Here is a 10017-nt window from a genome sequence, read left to right as displayed (position 1 = left end):
TGACAGAATTTCTGCTTCTGTAAAATTACTTGAATGAAGCCCAATAAGGCAATTATTTTGTGATATTGGGCCATATAAATACAATTTATTGAATTGAAATTGAATCCCAACTTGGGAGAGGGATTTTATTTAGTAGCTACAGAGTTAAAGGAATTCAGATATAAACATTACTGTGTTGATGAAATCACTGTTGATGCCCAAACTTCTGGAGCTTTTCAGAAAAAAGTTCAACCACAGCCACAAAAAAGACACAGAGATGACTCTTCTGAGCGTCAAGATAATCCACCCAGAAAACGGCCCAGATTACAAGCAAAGATACATATTAAGCCTGACACACATTACAAAATACCAAGCCCAGATGCCAAGGCTAACCCTGAAGACATCTGGTCATCTCTAAAATCTATAAGAGAAGGGTTAAATATAAAGAGCAGATATGTCTTTCCCTCAAATGTTTGTCAAGAGGCAGCTAAAAGCAGGGCTGAAAATGAACACAAAAAGCAGACCAAAGACTTTGAGATGGCACAGGACCTTAGAAAAGTACATAAAGAATCCCCAGCGCCAAGGCACGATTATCAACAACCCCCACCTCGCCCGGTCCATGAATCTGTTTCAAAAAATATCTCTGAAACAATTCATGTGGATGAATTACAGTATTCTGTGACTCCTGCTGCGTCTGAGGACATATTTGGCGTTCTCGGAATAAATCTTGATAACCTTGTAAATGAGCCTGTCACACGTCACAATGTTTGGCGGTTTCAAAAGTAAAGACGGAGTTGCTCAGATGCAAAAGCTGGACAGTCGCACAAGAGGCAGAGATGATGAGGCTGAGGTTCAAGATCATCCTTCCAGCAAAAGGCTCAGACTAGAAGTTTATAATCCTCAGCCTTTGCTGCAGGACCAAACATCTCATGTACTTCCAATGTCTAAAGTGGCTCCCTCAAACTCTCAACAGATGAGTGTGGATGGACAAGAAATTCCAGAAAACTGGAGTTTTATCAACACAGATAGCATCTATTACCCACAAGAATTTGAAGAGGAAGCCCACACCAATGTTTGGTTTGAACAGAGAGAGAGAACAAATCTTAAGATAGAAACAGTTGTTTATGTTTATGACAAAGCATCATCCTCTTCATATGAGGTGGGTGATCAACCCCTACCTGACCTCGTCCATGAATGTATTGCACTCGACTTCAGTTCTGATATGAGTGGATTTTGGTAAAAAGTTAAAAGAATAAACAGAAACATTGTAGGATCCCAAAACTGTTCTGCTACTGGGGTGGCACAATTGTCAATTGAAAACCGAATCGTATGTTACACCGTGATGAAAATGAATCATTGCATCCCTTTTTAGTTCAAGTTTTAAATGTAGAATGTTTTATTCTTGTATTTGCTTAAGTTTTATTGTTTCTTTTTAAAGTTTACAATGTGTACCTTTGAGTTTAAGGTAACTCTTACTATTTCCCTCAAAGATACGTCGGTTCTTTATTTTTAAAAGTTGATTTTATATTCAGTTTAAGCTTATCATAGTTAATTAGTTTGGTAATTTAGGCAAAACTTTTTTTTATATAGTTTGAGCTTTCTTTTTTTACGCCATGTGCACTGAACTTAGCTAAAATTAAAACATGATGACAAATGTATATTTTTTTTTTTACATTTTTAAATCAAATGATTGTGGTGTCTATATCCATAAATGTTTAGAATATGATCATTCCATTCTTAACCCTTTAAACACCAGAAATATTGTTAATAACACTTAAAAATGACATATGTTCTTTGAACTACTGTAACTGTTTGACCGTTTATGCCAGGCCTGCTCATTCCTGGTCCTCAAGATCTACCACCCTGCCTGTTTTCTAGCCCTCCCTGCACCTCTTGCTGCTGATTACCTGAACCAGGTGTGTTCAGAATGATTGAACTTTAATCAGCAGCTGGCAGGGCTTGGAGATCTGGAAAACAGTTAGGGTGGTAGATCTCTTCCAGTGTTAAAGGGAAAGATATGCTTAAAAAATAAATAAATAAATAAAATAAAAAAATAAACAAAAAAAGTCATTTGGTTTCATCAAATGACTCTTTTTGGCAAAATAATGCAACCACAAGGGGCACTATTCAGTGTCTTCTTGAGCCGGTCCCAAGTCCGGGTAAATGCAGAGGGTTTTGTCAGAAATCTCATCCAACATAAACCCAAAGAACAATCATCACGTTAACCATTAACAGACCTTTCATATCAGATTGGTCGTGTTCTGGGTTAACAACAACTTCCAGTGGTGCTGTTGACCTGCAGGGTGGAAATCCCTGCACCTGGTGGTCAACACCAGGGTAACAGTCACCATCAAGCTGAAGGAGGAGTCCGTTGGAGACTGGCAGGCTTGTGGGACTCCTGAGGAAGCTGTCAGGTACCAGCAGTCAAAGCGAGCTGCAGCCCGGACTGTTGTGGAGGAAAACACTAGTTTGTGGGAGGAGCTTGGTGATTCCATGGAGAAGGAATATCAGTGGGCCTTCATCGGGGGTCAGTCTGGAAGCTGTCCCAGAACTCCCCTCCTTCCTCATGTGTTAAGTAGGACACAGCTACTAATCAGGAGATTGTGCTTTAAACGCCCTCCTCTCCCCTGCTTCTGACATGAACTCTTCCTATCGCTGTACACAGAGCAGAAATAATTTCTCCTCAAATGAAAGGTTGATTATTTTGAATAGAACATCCAATATTGGAGGATTATTCAAATTTGTATTTAGATCTGTGAACGATCTAAGACAGGAAATGAAAATACAGTTCAGGTCTAAAACATTAACAGTATCACATTCACGGCCCTTTCGCCATTTTGTCTGGCGTCGGCGTGAAAAGAGTATTTTGGATCATCCAGAAGATCCACAAGTGAAAGTCATGAGTTTCTTTTCAGACCCGGATCCAGCCTGGAATCTGGATCTGCCAGCCTCATCCCAGATCAAATCCTATTGACATATGATTGGATTGTTCCATTCCCAGGCCTGTTTTTACAACACCACTGTTGTCTCTTTTTGTAGATGCATCTATGAGTGCACTATTGTGCGTAAATCCAAGAGTGCATCTGCATTGTGTCAGTTTACACAACTTTCATTACTTTGACCTCACAGGACAGATGAGTTGATAGTCACAAGGGGACAATCTTTCTTTCCCTGCACAGTTTTTAGCAGGAACTCGGGTCACACAGACGGTCGGGTTGTTCAGGCTGAAGACTGAAAGCTCCAGAAAATGTCCTAAATTACATTTGGTTTCAAGTTCTGCAGGCAGTAAACCTTTTTTTCTGTGCACTTGCATTTCTGAGTAAAGCAAGGGCAAAACAATCCCCTCTGGTCCAGGAGGCTGTCCGGCTCCAACCAGATAACTGCGCGCTGTGACAGGACATAAACCCCCGTTTTAGATTAGCATTCTAACCGCTGATTGGGTCGCTGGAAAAGCCCTGTGGCCACAGCGGATTTTCTGATTGGCTAATGGGACCCAGCGACCCGTCAAACTTCAGGTATTTAAATTTTGCGCCTCACCGCTCAAATCGAGGTGCTGGCAGACTTTCCAAATGCTTAGAAAAACAAAAAGTCAACGTTGTTTTGAGAAGCATTCAAACATCACAGGTTCTGATACTGATGGTTTATTAATTAACAAAATGTGGGAAGCTCCAGCTGACATTAGTGAGTTTCAGGAAAATGACGATACACTGAAAAGTCTGTTTTCAAAGGTTACAGATGAGACCAATGCAATTCAAATGGGTAAAGAGTACTCTATTTTTGACAGGAATGTGCCTTGTGTTCTTCGTGATGGAAAAAAAACCGCATAGTTATTGCTAAAAGCTAGATCATTGGTAATGCATTTAGCACACACCTTCCCTTGGGCTGGACACCTCAGTCAACACAAAACATACATGCGCATTAGTTCTTGATTCTATTGGCCTTGTATGTACTTTGATGTGCAAACGTTCTGTGCTACTTGTCCTATCTGTCAAAAAACTGCTATCTCTCTAAGTCTGACAGGACTCTCCTGCAACCACTCCCCATCATTCCTACTCCCTTCTGGAGGTTGGCAGTGGACATTGTTGGACACTTGGGAAGAAGGAAGGAGTATCGTGTTCATACTGGAGATGAGGGAGCGACCGCAAAGCTACAGAGAAGAAGCTGAGCTGCATCTGCAGAAAGCTCAGAAAATGCAGAGAACCTGATATAATCAACTGACACGCCATCGCGAGAACCATCCAGGTGAGAAAGTTCTTCTTCTGTTACCATCCTCCACTAGTAAACTGCTGACCAAGTTGCAAGAGCCATACATGGTGACTAGAAAATTAAGTCTAGTTACATATGAAATAGTGCATCCTGAGAAGAAGAAGAAAAAACAAATAGATAACGTGAACCTTCCTAAAGAATGGAAAGAGCCAGTCACTCAGCCGGTGAAAGCTGCACTAGTGGTAGAACAACCAGAGAAGGGGGTTGTAAATGAGAAAGAGCCAAAAGAAGCCTTAACACCAGAATGGAAGAATCTTGCAACTCTACTCAAGGTTTTTCAGGAGGTGCCTTCCCTGTAGAGCAACACCCCAGGAAGGACAACAGTAGCCGAGCACACCATCAGATTGTACCTGGGGTGGGGCGTGGGGATGCTCAGCGTTGCTGGGTGGTGGTGGGCTGCTCTTCTGGGGTTGGGGGGCTCTCCGGGGGTTTGCCCTCCTGCCGCGGTGGGGGAGCTGCTCCTCTGGCTGGGCTTGGGCCTGCACTCTCTGTGTTCCTGTGCCTTTCTGCTCTTGGGTGTGGGGGGTCTCTGCGGCGGTCCCGCGTTCCTTGGTCTGGGTGTTTGTCGGAATTGCCCGGCGGGCGGATTCTCTCCGCGGAACCATGTCGGGTGTTGGGGGGTGGTGTCCAGGCTGCTGCCGCCCCAGCGGGTGGTCTTGGTGTGGGGATTGCGGGATGCTCTCCCCCTGTGTACATTCCATCTTTATCCACATTAGGAAACCATAGGTACTCACCTGAGCACAGGTGTCAGCTCACCTTTGCACTAATAGTATGTGTGACAGAATGAAAGGCTTTATTTGTGTCCATCTGTATGATTAAGTGTGTGAGCTGCAGTTATATTTTGTACATTTCGACTAGTTTAGATGTGGAGACTGTCTCAACCAACAAGTGTGTGTGTAACTACAGAGTGTGACTGTAGACGGGCCCCGCCGAATCTAGTTTACTATTTAGACCTGGATGTTTTATGATGTTGTTTCCCTCTGTTGCCATCTTCTTTTTCTCTAAACCCCCCTCTTTCACCCCCTCCCTCTTCTTCTTTTCTGTCCGGTCCAACAAAACAAAAACAAAACATAATCAATATAAATAAAATTTAGTATTAAATACAACAGGGGTTTATACTCAATAAATAATACTGTTGTGACAGTAAAATCTGCCCAACACTAGAAGCTCTCAGCCCGCATCTGTTTGCTCAGCTGCTGGACAGGACAAGTTAAAAAAATAAATATATAAATTAATATTTTAAGATGACAACCATTCAAACCGACTCCTAAAAATAACTGAAGCCTAAAGAACAAATATATCAGAACCTTTTTTGTTTTTAATATGAAATATTTCAAAATGAAATGAGTTAACTTAAACATGTTTACCACTCATTAAATTGAGATAGTATGTAATTACCTATATAAAGAACAAGTTGTCACATTCTGGTGAACTCTTTCTTCTGTTAGTTTCTCATTGTCCAGTCTCCAGATGAACTTCTTTTCCCTCCACATTAGCTTTGCCTCCCACAAAGTCGGCCCTCTTTCCATTTTTACCTGCAGTTTCCACAACAGGCCAAAGAGCAGCTCTGACCTCCTTGTCTTCTTTGGACAGATCTTCACCAAAGTGAAGCTTGTTTTCTCGCAGGTAGGTGTTGTTTTTGGCATTTCTCCAGATCTCATCTCGAACAGAGCGGTAGGCGAACAGAGTGATGATTCCTCGGGTCTTCTTGCCGTCTTGTCTTCCCAGCCGGTGTGCAACATCAATCCCATCAGCTCCTCTTGATAGGAATGTCTGGGAGAGGCGTCAACTCCATATTGCCTTCTTTCATATGAGCTCATGCTCACTTGTTTTATTCTTCGATGTATCAGGGGCTCTCAACTTTCGCTTGTTATCTTCTTTTTTCCGTGGCTGCTCATTTTTTCTGTGAAAAGTTTCGTTGGTAGCATTAGCCTGGAAATTAATTGATGTCCCCAAGCTAGCACTATGCTCAAAGCTTAGTTTTTGTAAATAATTGGTCTTAATACAAGTTAATTTGTTCAGTGTTCCAATAATTCCATAAATATTAGCTGGCTTCTTGAAATTGTTATTAATTGCTTGGAGATCCGGTAAAATGCGCGTGGACTCACCGCCATCTTGAATCAGCCCTCGGCCCAAAACTGTTTATTGCAGGTACAGAAAACATCATTTTAACCATAGATATAATAGAGAGTAGATGCTGCATTGGCTGCTGGGGCGCAGGAAAAGAAGCATGAGCATTGAGTGGAGTGAACATTCTCATTCAAATCGGTGGACTATTGAAAGCAGGGCTCGGGGGATCACTTTTCACAAGTAAGTTTGAACGTTTTTATCGGTTATATTTTTGGAATAGGCTGTAATATCCCTGCACTGTTATGTACACCAGCGAACTCAGTCAGCTAATGTCAGCTATAGGCTATATCTAGTGTTGGTGTTCACCTAGCTATGAAGGGTAACTGAGACTTTTTAAATAATATATTCCATAACAATAACTTAGATTACAACTGACACAATAATGCTGCTGTAGAAGTAAAACAAATATTACTGGTATTAGATATCTCTCATGGCCATCCAACCTCAGAGATTTAAAAATACAAACAACTGAAGGTCTGGCTGACTCACAATTTCAGCAGCTTTGGTTCATTATCAAAAGAAATGTGAAATTTTATTTTGTTGACAAAAGGTTCTAATAAATGTGAAGGATGAAGTAAATAGGAACAATGGAATAAAATGGGAATAATAAGAAGAATGAAGAAAATAAGATTGACCTCTTTTATAATGTGTTTAAGGAGCATGCAGGAACCCAGAAGATAAGAAACTTGCACTGCAAACATGAAAAGCTCACACCATTATCACTGTCACATATATATAAATGATTATGCTTCTCCATTTTATCCAGAAAAGGGCAGGGCCACATCTACCTCCAGAAGAGCTGAAGAGAGCCTGTCAGTGCCCTCTCAGGATGAGACTTCAACCTCACCCCCTCAGCATGAGCCCTAATGATGTATTTCTGTTTTAACATCAAAACAGAATGACCCTGGACATTAAAATCTCCCTTGTATGCTGTTACCCAGATTAAACCCAATGACGTGCTGAGAGCTGCAGAGAGGGGGATTCATCAGGCTTCAACAAAGCAGCTCCAAAGGTGTCAACAGTCACACACACCGACCTGGAGGAGATTGGAACAGAGGACGTTTTTCTGCTTGGAGACCAATAGCGGGGACACAGTTTGGCATCGACAACCATCATTCCAACTTGTCATTGGTTGTTTTTGTGTTTCAGAAGATAAGGCTGCACAACATTGAAAACGTACCTCTGTTGACCTGCAGAAAGGAAGCACAAGAAAATAGCTTTGTGAAGAATAATGAAATTATGATTTAAACAATCTATGATTGTGAAATGGTGATTGTAGATAACAATGTATAGAATTTATGAGTAAAAAGGGGAAAAATTTAAAGTTACTGAATATTGTATTGTTTTGTTTAGATTTATATACTGTGAATTATTTGAGTTACTGGAAAAATACATAAAGGAATAGGCTTAAATAAGTGTTTGCTTCTGCCGATCTTGTTTTCAAACGTGTATGTATTGAATTTGTCATGGTTCTGCTCTGCTCCTTCACCCCTCCCTTCCTCCACTCTAATTTCATTCACCTGTGTTAATTAAGTTCTCATTGCGCTCCAGTTGGTGTTCACACTATTTAAGATCCTCACTTTCACCTCTTCACTGCCAGTTCGTTGAATCAGTCACGTTCCAGCTAGTAACAAACCTTGCACTTTTAGTCTTTTCATGTTTTTGACCCTTTTCTGCCCTGGTAACGAGTTTAAGCCTGTCCCCTGTCTGGAGTTTTTCTCCCCTGGTTTTTCTTCCTCCGTTTCCATCCTGAAGAGGCGTGACGTTTCCAGATCCCTTATCTCAACACGGAGTAAAGCTGCCCCAACACTGGTCTTCACCCTCCAGTGGATTCTCCTCCTGCACACAGCAGCAGTGGGGGAAGCTTCCATCATTCCTGACACCATCCGCCCTGCACTCGGACGCTTCAAAGGCTGTTCTCTCACGTCTGCTTCTGGAGTTCTAAGTAAGAGATCATCATCACCCCAAGCGTGGAACCAGGATCTCTAAATAACTCTGTTTATCTGACTTTCAGGCTCACCTGTGCATCTGGCGGCCACTGATTAATTCTACCTCCCTAATAAACACCTTAATTGTGACCTGGGTTTGCTCTGTTTGGGTTGTCCTTCCTATTTCCTAACAGAATGTGGTTTGTGACTTTTCAGTTATGAAAGATGAATGCATTGATTTTTTTAAGTCCTTTTTTTTGTAGCATTTTACATGTTTGAAATAAATCAAATCAAAATTTTAAAAACAACTTTGTCCATGTGTAATCATGGTTTATGGTTTGCCACTTTCTTCTTGGCCTTTATTATAGTCCTTGGTCTCTTTCGCTCTAAAATGTCTAACTACATTATATTACACACACACTCACATATATATATATATTGTGACAATGTAAATCTACTTATCATATATTCAAATAGCTGAGGGGTTTTTCTGTTTTTGTTCTTTTTGCTTCATATGTCAGTATTTTGGTAAATACCCACCAGACATCTTATAACTATATCAGTATATTCTATGACTTTTAAGCCCACAATAAATGGTAAAATATGTGTAAATGTTTTATCTTGAAAGTTTAACAAAAGTAAGCACAGCTGATTTGGGCCTGGAACTTTTGTTTACAGGACAATTTTACCCACTAAGCTCCAGCACCTCAACCTGACTGCCACACACTGAGGTTTTTCTACTGTAGCTGCTGGATGTAATTGTAGTAAAGTCAGAAACTTTAATCTTTCAAAAGATTGATTTCAAAATAAAACAGATTTCCATTAGGGCCTTTAAAAAGCTTTAAGATTGTATGCTCTTTTTAAAAGCACTTGTGATGTTTAAAGGTTTAGCAACGTGAAAGGACAACAAAAATAGACTTTTAAGTAGGCTTTNTTACACACACACTCACATATATATATAAATTATGACAATGTAAATCCACTTATCATATATTGAAATAGCTGAGGGATTTTTCTGTTTTTGTTCTTTTTGCTTCATATGTCAGTATTTTGGTAAATACCCACCAGACATCTTATAACTATATCAGTATATTCTATGACTTTTAAGCCCACAATAAATGGTAAAATATGTGTAAATGTTTTATCTTGAAAGTTTAACAAAAGTAAGCACAGCTGGGATTTGGGCCTGGAACTTTTGTTTACAGGACAATTTTACCCACTAAGCTCCAGCACCTCAACCTGACTGCCACACACTGAGGTTTTTCTACTGTAGCTGCTGGATGTGATTGTAGTAAAGTCAGAAACTTTAATCTTTCAAAAGATTGATTTCAAAATAAAACAGATTTCCATTAGGGCCTTTAAAAAGCTTTAAGATTTTATGCTCTTTTTAAAAGCACTTGTGATGTTTAAAGGTTTAGCAACGTGAAAGGACAACAAAAATAGACTTTAAAGTAGGCTTTATTTCAGCAGCATGTTCATATTTGTATAATTTTTACAGGATATTCTGGAGATTAAAATCTTTGGGGTTATTTATAAGTGTAATTTTTCATATAAAATGACATAAAAGTTAAAAGTGTTTTTTGTTTCAAGGTTTAGTTTATTTCTAATTTGCATAATTTTGGCAAAATATATTTTTATGGAGAGTAAAATATTGAAAGTTATTTAAGTTTTACGGTTTTTTTTATTCTGCAATAAAATTCCTGTGTGTTTTTAC

At 39.9% G+C, this 10017-nt stretch overlaps 1 long non-coding RNA gene across 4 annotated transcripts; it reads left to right on the top strand.

Moving 5' to 3' along the window:
* Positions 1-2100: 2100 nt before the first annotated feature.
* Positions 2101-8458, top strand: LOC112150864. 4 transcript variants are annotated; one of them, XR_002920024.2, is made up of 4 exons: positions 2101-4221; positions 5787-5871; positions 5974-8320; positions 8390-8458. It is a non-coding gene; the product is annotated as an uncharacterized LOC112150864 (long non-coding RNA). The 4 variants fall into 4 exon arrangements; XR_002920025.2 differs by having other exon boundaries at positions 5787-6555; positions 7142-8320; XR_004947697.1 differs by lacking the exon at positions 5787-5871 and having other exon boundaries at positions 7317-8320.
* Positions 8459-10017: the final 1559 nt, after the last annotated feature.

The sequence above is a fragment of the Oryzias melastigma genome, linkage group LG4 (genome assembly GCF_002922805.2).
Source record: "Oryzias melastigma strain HK-1 linkage group LG4, ASM292280v2, whole genome shotgun sequence".
Classification (NCBI taxonomy): Eukaryota; Metazoa; Chordata; class Actinopteri; order Beloniformes; family Adrianichthyidae; genus Oryzias; species Oryzias melastigma.
The sequence above is the reverse complement of the archived record's forward strand: the minus strand, read 5'-3'. Positions and strand labels throughout refer to the sequence as shown.